We start from the raw sequence: 13,137 nt of genomic DNA on the forward strand, positions 1-13,137 counted from the left end.
TTGCTTGTGTTTGTGTTGAACAGCAAAGAGGAAAGAACTTTTTATCATTGTGTCCTTGAAAAACTAACAATGATCTTTAAAGGGTTTCATGACTATTTGAAAAGTATGGCAACAGCCTATATTATACAGTCAAGAAGTTGCCAATTAAAATGCACAGTATTTTGATGGCCTTTGTATGTGCTTGGTGGCTTTTAAAAAATTTTTTAACAAAAAATTTTGTTATATTTTCATGTGTACTGAGAGAGATATTAGGTACTTTTAGTCTCAAGGAGATAGAAAAAAATTAAAATTTTTACAAATTGCTAAAGCTCGCAAGAATAAAATGCAAGGCTATTTTTTTCCAGATTATTGGACCAATTCCTTTCTATGTAGATTGGCCCTTAGTCTTTCTAATAAATTCTATGTTGGTTATAAACTAGTTTTAATTCAGAGCCTCTGCATATTTTGCAGCATTGTAATGTATCTGCAAGGTACTAGTACTCGGTGTATTTTATAAATTAACCATATGGTTGTTTAGCATTTTATAAGATATTTTTATTTATGTATATGTAATGTGTGTATTTGCAGTTAAATGCTTATACCACTTACATGATTGTAGTAACTGTCCTAGATATATGAAAGTGTGGTTCATCATATCCATTTAAAATGATTATACAATTTTTTATGGCACTGTGCATGTGACAAAATGTCATTAAAAAAATTTTTTTAATGTTCATTTTTGAGAGAGAGACAGAGTGCAAGCAAGGGAGGGGCAGAGAGACAGAGGGAGACAGAATCCGAAGCAGGCACCAGGCTCTGAGCTGTCAGCACAGAGCCAGATGCGGGGTTCAAACTCATGAACTGTAAGATCATGACCAGAGCCAAAGTCGGATGCTTAACTGACTGAGGCACCCAGGTGCCCTGACAAAATGTCATTTTTAATGATGAGACATTTGTCTTTTATGTTTATATATTCTATATATAATATAAATTAAATAAAAAAAACAAACTGAATTTTCAAATTAAATAAAAACAAAAGTATTTGTATTGTTGATACCGTTTTTGGTCCCATTTTTGGAAGAGTTGAAGAATTCATAGGTTTTATGTTTTTGTGATGGGATTTTAGCCTAATATGGATACAAAATATAATATATTAGAGTAAAATATATATCAGATTATTTTTCATTATTCTATAGTTCTTATTCATTTTAAAAGAATTGAACATATATATAAAGGAAAGTGGAATGCACAAACTTTCATCTGGTTAATCTCAATACAAATAATTTAGCTCAATTATTTAGATGTTTTAAATCTTGATTCTTAATTTTATTTTTTGGAGGTATAGTTAGTGTTTCTTTATACATAATATATCATGACATTTACATAGCTTAGTATTATATAATAATATGGTATTAATTGCATTATTTTACTAGAACCTTGTAATAAACCTGGAGTAAGGGCAAGGTAGGTTCTTTCCCCTTAGTAAATGAAAGGCCAGAAATACTTAGAATTTGCTGAAGTTCAGGAGGCCATTAAAGAATGGAGACAAGAAGATATGGAGACAATGGAGACAAGCACTACTGAGAATCTGTATTCTTTCCATTTTAACACATCTGTTACAAAATATACAATACAAATAGTTAGGAAATATATTAGGAAAATAGTTACTTAAGAATAGAACTATATATGGATAAATTTAGTAAGAAATATGCATGCCTATTTGAAGAAAATGGCCCAATTTTACTGAGGGGAATAGACAAATTTTTGACTAAATGGTGAGAGAGATGTTTCTGGAGAGGAAGAAGTCCACTCTTTTCCAAGTTAAGCTATAAACTTAACACATTTCTAATCAAACTCCCAGTGGGACTTTCTTGGAACTTGTCAAGTGATTCTAAAGTTTATCTGGAAAAAAGTTAATGAATAGCCAGAACTTTTATTTTTAAAGAACAGTGTACCCACCAGATTGTAAAATATACTATTAAACTATAAAAATAATATGCAGTAGGTTTGAGCCAGACTAGACAAAAAGATCTGTGAAACAGAAGACAAATGCAGAAGCAGAACAACTATATATGGAATTTTAACATATGATAGAGATGACATTTCAAACTAGTGAGGAAAGAATGGATAATTAAATAAATGGTGTTGAAGCCAATTGGAAACAACCTCACACCTTATACCAAACTGAATTCCAGATGAGTAAAATATTTATATGGAAAAACTGAACTTCTAAATCTACTAGAACAAAATATAACTGAATATTTATATACTCAGAGATTTTCTAAGACCCAGTACCTAAAGAAAAAACATTCATAAATTTGAGTACATAAAAAAGTTAAAATTTAGTATGGCTAATTACCATAATTAAAATTAAAAAGCTAATCAATGAACATAGAGCTAATGACATTAGTAATTAGAGATCTTATTAATTAATAAGAAAAGTATGAACATGATAATTTAAAAATGAGCAAAGAGCAAGTGTAAATTCACTAAATGAGAATTATAAGTGAACAAAAATCAAACAAAAATGTTTACTAGATTAGCAAAATATGCATATTAAGTGAAGGCAGTGATTTTTTTGTAAAGGAAAAACCAAACAGTGATTTTTATTAAATATTGAGAACACAAAAGTTTTTAAGACCTTCACATAGCTACCTTTGCAAGTCCCTATTTATACACTGTAAATAAAAACCTTGTGAACATTTTTTCTGTAAAAAAAAAAAATCTAAATCTCTACTTGGTTGAATATGTGATAAGGCAGTAACATGTGGACTTTGATTTCCATAGCTCCTCGAGTATTGACTTCGACTAGTGCCAAATTGTATAAACATCATGAGCCTATGCTCATGAGGCGACACTGCATTATTAGCAACATTTTGTTATTTTTATCTGATGCTCATGAGTAATCTAGCAGAAACTAGATTCCCAAAGAGAAGAAGGTCTAATATGCTATAGTTAGGGTTTTTTTCAGAGAAAGGAAGTATAAGTACCCAGTACCCTTTTCTCTGTGAAATGCACTCTTGACCCTTCTTCCTTTGAATTGCTTTGTGTCTTCCCCTCTTGTAGTCTTTGTTACTACCTTGAGAGAAACAGTGGAGTACAATGGTTAAGAATGTAATCTCTGAAATTCAACTGTCTGGATCCAAATCCTAGCTGTGTCACACCCACTAGGTCACTTTAGGCAAGTTACTATACTCCTCTGTGCCTTAGTTTTATCATCTGAAAAAATGAGTATATTAAGGTTGTTGTGAAATTTAGATTAATTCATGAAAAGTGGATAATGTAGGGTCAGGCTCATAGACAATACTTATAATGCTTAGCTATTACTATCTTATTATTACATATGAAAACATGGAGACTTCTCTTCAAGTCAATATGCTAATACTAGTTCAGCAGGGGAGAAGAGAGCAAAGAAGCTTGGGACCAAAGACCCAGTTGGTTACATTTGTGAATTGGATTGATGTATCCTCTAAAATGTGTGTGTGACTTCTTTATCACATAGAGAGCTATGGCTACAGAAACAGGCTAGGAATTTAGATTACAGAACCCTGGTTTTCTATCCTTGAAGAAATGGTGTTTATTACTGATAATTATCTAAACATGTGGACATTATTTAATTTTCTGTAGTTGTAACTTAAAATGAATTAACATAATTTCATTAAAATTATTATATGAATTAAAAATAGGAGTTTTGTTTACATTTTTACATTAATTTATATTTTATAGCTACAGGTATTTTTTAAGAAGTCAGAATTTGAAGACCAAATGAAAGAAGATCTTCAAGGCTACCCTGCTTTTATTTTTCCACTCTGCTTATTTTCATATTTGTACTTTCTAAATACTTTTCATCCATATTTTCTATTGTTCATATAAAGTTGTATTTTTTAAAAATTTTAAAGTAGGTGATAGGTTTTGTATACATGGATACCATAGGTAGGTTTATTTATCTTATACACTAATTCAGTATCCCAAAGTCATACTGAAAAATAATATAGACAGTAAGTTGTTTCAGATGCCAATGATTTTCATAGGTGAATCACATGACAGCTGAAAAAATATCATAAAACATCATAGACTGGAAGTAGAGTTTCACATTACCACATGAGAAAGTATATGCATTTGTCCTTACTATACATTTTTCAAAATCCAAATATACAAAAGAAGGGCATTTCAGAAGCTAAAAGGAAAAATATATATATAATAAATGTATTTTAAATCCTCTGTTATATTTAAATCCATACACATTGTAATTATAAGTGTTTCTCAACATTTTCTTTTTTAAAATAATATTGAACTATATTTGAGATTTAACATTGTATAAATTCAAGTGTACAACATGCTGATTTGATTCATTTATATACTGTAATGTGATTGCCATTGTGGCAATAGTTAGCACTTCTATCTTGTCAGAAAATTATTGTTTTTTAGTGGTTGGAATAGTTAAGTTCTAGTCTCTTAACAAGTTTGATGATTATAATACGATATTGTGTATATTTGCTCTACCGTTCATTAGATCTCTTGACTTATTCACTTACTCCTTGTAAGTTCATGCCCTTAAACAGTATTTGTACTATCCTCCCTCCCAGAGCCCCTAATAACCACCATTTTACTCTCTGTTTTTATAAGTTGGGCTTTTTCAATTCCACATGTAAGTGATATTATACAGTACTTATCTTTTCCTGGCTTACCTCACTTAGCGTAACACAATTGCTGTGACTACAGTGCCTACCTGATCACAGGGGTGGACTCTGTGAGTTTGTGCCACAGCCCATGATAAAGAAAAAGGAAATGGAGAGTGAGGACTCTCCAGGACTGCTGTTCTGTTTACTAACTGCTAAAGAACCTTAGGCACTGCCTCTAGGAGTGACATCGTTATAGTTGACCAAATTTTCCTTTTACGCTTTTGTGGTATATGAGAATTTATAACTGCGGGAAATATTTTCAGTTTTAGAATTCTGACCTTCTTAGACATTTCAAGATATGTTGCAAGGAAGTTTGGGACTCTTACAAAATCCTGGTGGGGCAGAGTGTGTTTCTCTTAATTGTCTTATCAAAGACCTATCTGGTACTTCTCAGGCCCTCTGGTTTGATGCTTCTGGTTCAGTAGGTCTGGAGTGAGGAAGCAGTGACAGATTCCCATGGTCTGTTGGTGAATTTTAGAAATAATTTGCCTTTAAAAAGCTAAAACCTTTGTTACAATTAATGAGCCTACACATTAACACATCATTATCTCCCAAAGTCTATCGTTTCCATTAAATTTCACCCTTGGTTTATATTCAATGGGTTTGGACAAATTTATAATGCCATATATCTACCAGAGTATATACATGTTATAATGAGGGAGGCTATGCATGTGTCAGGGTAGGGAGTGTCTGAGAAATCTCTCCTTCTGCTCAATATACTATGAGCCAAAACTTCTCTAAAAAATAAATTCTAAAAACAAACAAACAAACAAAAAACTAAAAGACTGAACATCAGACCTTGAATAAACATTAGAAATAAGTAGATGCTGAAGACCATTGTATGTTTATGAGATGTTGAAGAGAAGATCTGAGAATATGAGAGAGAACCAGATTAGTCTGATTTTAATACAGATTTTCAACCCCAGTTTTCTTCCCCAGTGATGGTTAATGGTTATTTTACTGACCTTTCTTTGTATTTTTTATACTTTCTATTAAAATCCTCACCCATTCCTAGCTTGAGTCTTTTTATTACCACAGTCCTAGGTCAAATCTTGTTTCAGAAGCCAATAAGGAAACAAGTTTTATTGAGTGTAAAATCACTCTAAAACCTCCAGTTTATCTCTCTCTTCCCTTTCTAGTGACGTGGAAGACAGTTTCTTTTTCTTTCACAAGGAAGTTTCTTCAGCTGTGCTTTAAGCATGTTCTTAGGACTTTTCTCCAGCAATTTTCCTCCCTCTCCTAGTCCCTGTAATTTGAACTGTCATCTTTTTCCTCTTTGCTAGCTCCTTCCTTATTACCCTGAAGAGACTATTTCTCACAGTGCTGTTTTCTTCACTAGCTACCCATCATTACCCTAATTCGTATAAGAATTACTGGTATGGGGCGCCTGGGTGGCTCAGTCAGTTTAGCAACCAACTCTTTAATTCTACTCAGGTCATGATCTCATGGTTAGTAGGTTTGAGCCCCGCATTGGGCTGTGCTCACAGTGTGGAGCCTTCTTGGGATTCTCTGTCTCCCTGTCTTTCTGTCCCCACCCCCCCTCAAAAATAAATAAACATTAAAACAAAAGAAAACAAAATAATCTGTGGTTCTTCTGTCTCCTTTTCTTATCTCCCACTGATTTTTTAATTCATTTAATTATTTTAAGCCTTATTGACTAATACTTCCCTCTTCCTGCTAGTCATATCCCAATCAGTCATCCGAATCCTCAACCTGCTTGCTATTTTTGCACAATTAATACTTCTTATAGTTATTATCCTCTGGCTTGCATGACACCATTCTCTGTCTGCTATTATTTATATAGCTTTTTTTCCTGAGACTGCTTTAATGACTTTTCTTCTGTTAAAGTATACTTTCAAAATGGTTAATATATATATATATATATATATATAACTCTAATACAAATATAAAATGAATACTCATCAAATATTCAACTTATGAATTAATGAGGGAACAAATAAGATGTTACAGTTGGTTCAGAATGTTTTTTAGAAAGGTAGAAATGTGTGTATATATGTCTTTGCGTGCATAGTCGATGTAATAAACATTATAAAATTGCTGTTAGATAGTGAGATACAAAACTATTTTATGTTTTATAGTCAGTAAACTGTATCTTTTGTTGTTGTTTATGTTATTCACAACCCTATCTATCTTCTCACACCTATATACTCCCTCTGCTTATAGGGTGAAGAGAGGGATAAACTTCTGTTGTATTTATGGTAACTGGGATTGTATTAGTTTCCTACTGATGCTGTAACAAATTACTACAAATATAGTGGCCTCAAAAACACAAATGTATTATCTTATAGATCTTGAAGTCAGAAATCCAAAATGGGTTTCACTGGGCCCAAATCAAGGTGACAGCAGGTACAGTACATTTGTTCCCTTTGCTGGAGAATCCTAGATGATTACATCCAACTTGTATGTTTACAACAGCAGCACAAACTTGTTTTTGATTACCATACACCTTATTCTACTGACCCCCTACCCAAATTCTCTAATTGGTTGTCTCATAAGCATCTCTGCCTTAGACGATTCAGACTGCTGTAGCAAAGTACCATAGCCTGGGTGGCTTGAGAAATCGCTTGTTTATCAAGTTAAAATTTATTAGAAATGTTTGCTCATTTTAGGGAACACTCACAAAACAAGTAACTCACAATCCAAGGTTTTTCTGTGCCTTCGTTTGTACTGGGATGGCTTCAATCTTGGCCTTATTTTCTTTTTTCCTCATGTCTACTAAGTTAGCAAGTCCTGAAAAGTCTACATCCATAATGTGTCTCACATTTCTTCTTTCTGCTGATATTATTAGTCTTGGCTATTGTTATTTATTGCCTGAGTACTACGGAAGATTTCTTTCTTTTCTTTCTTTTCTTTCTTTCTTTCTTTTTTTCTTTCTTTCTTTCTTTCTTTCTATTTAAGTAATCTCTGCGCCCAATGTGGGGTTCAAACTCATGACCCTGAGATCAAGAGTCACATGCTCTTCTGAGCCAGCGAGCCACCCCCAGAAGTTTTCTAATTAGTCTTTCTCCTTCTCCTTCTGTCCTTCTTTCTTCTTCTTCTTCTTCTTCTTCTTCTTCTTCTTCTTCTTCTTCTTCTTCTTCTTCTTCTCCTTCTTCACAATTCCTGTCTATAACCCATTCTCTGAAGAACAAACAGAATAATTTAACTCAAATGCAAATCTCCTCATCCCCTGTGAAAATCGGGCAATAGTTACTTTTGACTCTTAGAATAATGCTCAAAATCTTTAACAGGTCCTGTAAGGTTGTGCATAATTTGATGTCCCCCTCTCACTTTTTCTCTTTCTCTCCGGGTTTAGTTTTTGCATTACCTTCAACCTCCCATACCCTGTACTCTGCATGTTGGTATTCCACTTAACTTCCGAAGTTGCTTAAAGATTTTAAGCTTCTTATGCTGTAGGGCTTTTTTAAGAGTTGGTCTATATGTGACCAACTATATTTTTCCTCTTCTACTTTTCTGTCATGCCCTGGCTTAAATGCTGCTTCCTTGGGGTGACCTTCCTTGGTCTGTTAGTCAAAGAATAAGCAAATCGTTTATGTTCCTGTCTGTGTTCTTTAATAGCAGTCAACATTTCCCCTCACAGTATATCTCACAATTGTAATTGTATACTTATTTGTAGCATTATTTGTTTAATATCTATTTCTTTTATTAGACTTTAAACTCCTGGATAGCAGACAGATCTCTTTCCCACTGCTGTATATATTGCCTAGCATAGAACCAGGCACTTCATAGCACTGAATAATTTACCTGTTGAATAAAGGAATGATTGAATAGATGAATGAATGAATCAGTTATACGTAGTCTGCAGTGACTGATTCTGTTTTCAAGTTCCTTGAATGAAACCTACATAGAACTGTGTTCACATTGCTTTCTAAAAGTTGATCTAAACTATGACAGCAAGCGTTTTCTTGAGGCTCTGTCTTCTTCTTTTTCCCTTTTAAGACTTGAATTTTTGTTTTATATATTTCATTATACTCAAGGTTATGACTGCTAAGTACCTGGGGTCAAAAACAAAACAAAAAAATAAAATAAAACTCTGCACTATATTTCACAGTTCTCGAAGTCTAAATTATGGTATTAGTAGTCCTTCTCAGTTTGCTGAATGTGAAATCCAACAACAAGGAGAAACACACCAGCAAATATGAATCTTACATGCATGCATTGTCCTTCACTGATTCAGCTATAAACCTGTGTAGTCAAGAAATTATTTAAAACAGGTTGCAATTGGAGTCATAAGTCAGACAGTTTTGAGTTCATTTAGAAAAAATAATCAGTTAGACTACTAATTTTAAAGAAAAAAAATTAGAGAAAAGAGTTCTCTGGTTAACATATATATCTCTAGACATGTGTCTTCAGAAAAAGCAGAAAAGCTTTTTATCGCTTCAGAGAAAATGAATTCTAATGGACAAATAATATCATGGGTACAATAAATTCTGCACCCTTAAAGTTACAGGGTATTTTTTTGGTTTTTAGTTAACAATTTTAATCTGACTTTTAGATTTTCTAAATTCCACAAAGCCAAACCAAAAGAAGTTTTATTTTCAAGAAAAAATATAAAGATGACAAAGCAAATATACCAAGGAGGAAGAACTACCATTTTAGTTGAAAAGGGAGCCAAATGAGATTATGGACACTATTGTAGAGTTTTACATAGAAACAGGACTTGGTGGAGACATGATGACATAATCTCTACAATATTAATATGCTTTATTCTTCTTTTCCCTGGTGGACCATGTAAACTCATATCAAAAAATATCTAATTTTAACATTCATTTTATAAATCGATCTAACTTCTTAGGTATTTGAAATCAGGCAATTGTGGAAAGATGCATAACTTTAAACAAATCAACATTAAATACGTATGTGTTAATTTTGAATTTTGAAATAATTCATGTGTTAGAACATGAACATTTAGTAAAACTTTGAACTAAACAAAGATTATGACTTTTGAACTTAGCTGGACCCAACATGTATTTGTAAAACTGAAAAATGACTTGAAAATATAATTTAAAAACATTTAATTTTCATATTGGTTTATATTTGAAAAGCACTTTGATGATTATGGAATGCTCTTTTAATTTCTCATATGAATTATAAGGAGTAAAAATTTTAGTGAATTATTGAAAGTCATGTATATCTACTAAGTGTAATATTATGGGTAATACAGAAATTCTCCAAAAGATTTCTTTTAGAACATTGGAATGATTTGGATTTCCTGAAGATATAAATGTTAACTCTTTGTATCTCAGAATTATTAATTTAAGTATTTACATTTTATTTTTTTTTTAATTTTTTTTTCAACGTTTATTTATTTTAGGGACAGAGAGAGACAGAGCATGAACGGGCGAGGGGCAGAGAGAGAGGGAGACACAGAATCAGAAACAGGCTCCAGGCTCTGAGCCATCAGCCCAGAGCCCGACGCGGGGCTCGAACTCACGGGCCGCGAGATTGTGACCCGGCTGAAGTCGGACGCTTAACCGACTGCGCCACCCAGGCGCCCCTTTTTTTTTTTTTAATTTTTTTTTTAGTATTTACATTTTAAACGGGTTCTAAAAATTCTGGTATTCCGACTGTGGAAAGAATTGGCAAGAAAAATGTCTATTTATCACATTAGACTTTAACAGGAGTCTCCATTTTCCATTTTTGATGGAATGTGTTAATGAGAGGAAGAATAGGCAATATTTTACACTGTTAATAATTGAAAATACATTCCCCAAAGGACATGAAAAATAATCAATTAAATTGTAAACCATACTACTTATAGCCCATAGTCATTAAGTATTAAATTACAGTGACTGGTTTTAAAGAGAAAAGTCTCATATATATTAAAAAAAAAAAACAACACAAAAACCTTCTCACCCTACAAAAATTTATTATAAAGCCTAGGGCTATTAAAAATATTAAAACACATTCTTGGCCACTTGATTTACATTTTTGGAATACCACCTACCATCCCACAACACTTACAATCCTCTTTACACTCAGATAAAACTCTGTTCTACCTGACCCCTCCTTTATGAAGTTCAGCAAAAATCCTTTTGTGGGCCAGGGTAATATTCTCAGGGTCTAAGTTTATATTGAACTCTAGACTGCTAGAGTGAATGGGTTTTGTTCTTTTATTTTCCTGCTGGTAAGAAACAAACTCCTCATTCTTATAAAGGTGCTGATTTTCTACAAAGTGTTTCAGGTATGGGCTCCTGAATCCAGGGAGGCCTTTTTTTTTTTTTTTTTTTTTTTAGCCATTGAGAAAGTCTTACTTATAAGACTGACTTTCACCACAAATGTTGCAAAGCTGTAAATATATATCTGTCTTATATATCTTGAGTTTCAATCAACGACTTGCCCATTGCCTGATGAAAATGGGCTTGATTGGTAGAGAAACTGAACTGTGAATGACATCCTACAAACTCCTGGATCCAGTACCATAGAAATTCCAGATGAATGATGGAATATATTTTTAAAAATTATGTACCCTGTCCATTGCATTTTGCTGAAAATTAGCTTAAATTGAACTCTGTACCTGAAAGAACACTTATACCATTGTACTTTTCTTTCTTTTCCTTGTGTCATTTCATATTTTGTGATCATGGACATCCAAGCTTCTCCTACTACTGAATATCTTTGCTGAAGTAGGCAACATAACAAGAAAATTCATTTGACTTTGTAAGCATTTCACTAATTTAAAAACATAAGACTCAGAGTGTTGTAGGCTTTTGATTCTCTTCAAGAATGGTACCTTTTAAAACAATACTAACAAATCAGGTGTGAAAGCAGGAAATAACATAAGTCGTGTCCAATATGTATTTCCTTTTCATAGCATTCCTAGGAATAGCTAAAATATGGGACAACATTGAATTCTATTAAGAAACCAAAATACTATATAGTGGATATATCAAACATCTTATGGTTAACATTGAGCTTAGTTTGCAAAATCAATTTAATTTACTGACAAACACTGACATTTTATTTCTTTTCCTGGGCTGGAATAAAACCCTTCTTCTGTGAACATCTTGCCCTTACCACTGTGTTCATTCTTTCATCTTTGCTGAGACTATTTGCAAACTGATTTGGGTACAGCCGGGAACTTTCCAAATCTCTCCAATTTAAGCAAGCATCTCTTCTCCATCCTCATCTGGAGCCAACCTTTTCTGTAAACACTCCACTCACCAGTATGTCTCTATAAATTATTGGAGACATTTTAGAGTGATGACCCAATATACGTCTTATATAACATTTTTATAAAGCATTGTGAAGCATATACTTCCCCCCCCCCACTATCTTTTCATAGTCTTGATTAATTTAAAGAATTCTGTAGTACATCCTTCTTGAACAGGATAGAAAGAGAGTCTCCCACCCTTCTCACAAGTTAATTTAAGAAGGCCATTTCTTTGTTTTCCAACAATTAAGACATCACTGGAAATGGCTTTTGTGGAATTTTGCATCTTTCAACTTCTTGGACTATATAAAAGTTTAATTTATTTCTCCTGGCTCAGTTCCTTATGCTAACAGTTTTACAACTGGTTGTTGAAAATGGCTATATATGTATAGTTCAGTCATATATAAAAGCAGCACTGAATGCTGCTGCTTTAATATTCTGAACTTGTTATTTTGGTTGACCTAGTTTCTATGTTTGGTTTAGACTGCTATTCAGAGATTATTGAATGATTTTTTTTAATTCAGCAATGCCTTTATCCACTATTTATAATAATATGAAAAAGACAAGATTTCTACAAAATTGTTGAAGAAGTAAGCTATTCTTCATTCTAAGGGCATTAGGTAGTTAGACTATTCTCAACACTGAGAGATATAGATTATTTTACTGTTTCATGATCTAAACTGAATTATTTATTTTTATGTGTTTATTTACTTTGAGAGAGGCAGCACAAGCAGGAGGGGCAGAGAAAGAGGTAGAGAGAGAATCCCAAACAGGGTCCACACTGACAGCATGGAACCCGAAGCAGATATTGGTCTCACACCATGAGATAATGACCCGAGCTGATATCAAGAGTTGGATGGCTAACCGACTGAGCCACCCATGCATGCCTAAACTAAATTATTTAGATTTCTCTATGTTTTTTTTTCAATATATGAAATTTATTGTCAAATTGGTTTCCATACAACACCCAGTGCTCATCCCAAAAGGTGCCCTCCTCAATACCCATCACCCACCCTCCCCTCCCTCCCACCCCCCATCAACCCTCAGTTTGTTCTCAGCTTTTAACAGTCTCTTATGCTTTGGCTCTCTCCCACTCTAACCTCTTTTTTTTTTTTTTCCTTCCCCTCCCCCATGGGTTTCTGTTAAGTTTCTCAGGATCCACATAAGAGTGAAACCATATGGTATCTGTCTTTCTCTGTATGGCTTATTTCACTTAGCATCACACTCTCCAGTTCCATCCACGTTGCTACAAAAGGCCATATTTCATTTTTTCTCATTGCCACATAGTACTCCATTGTGTAT

Source organism: Prionailurus bengalensis, chromosome B1 (genome assembly GCF_016509475.1).
Source record: "Prionailurus bengalensis isolate Pbe53 chromosome B1, Fcat_Pben_1.1_paternal_pri, whole genome shotgun sequence".
In the NCBI taxonomy this organism is placed as follows: domain Eukaryota; kingdom Metazoa; phylum Chordata; class Mammalia; order Carnivora; family Felidae; genus Prionailurus; species Prionailurus bengalensis.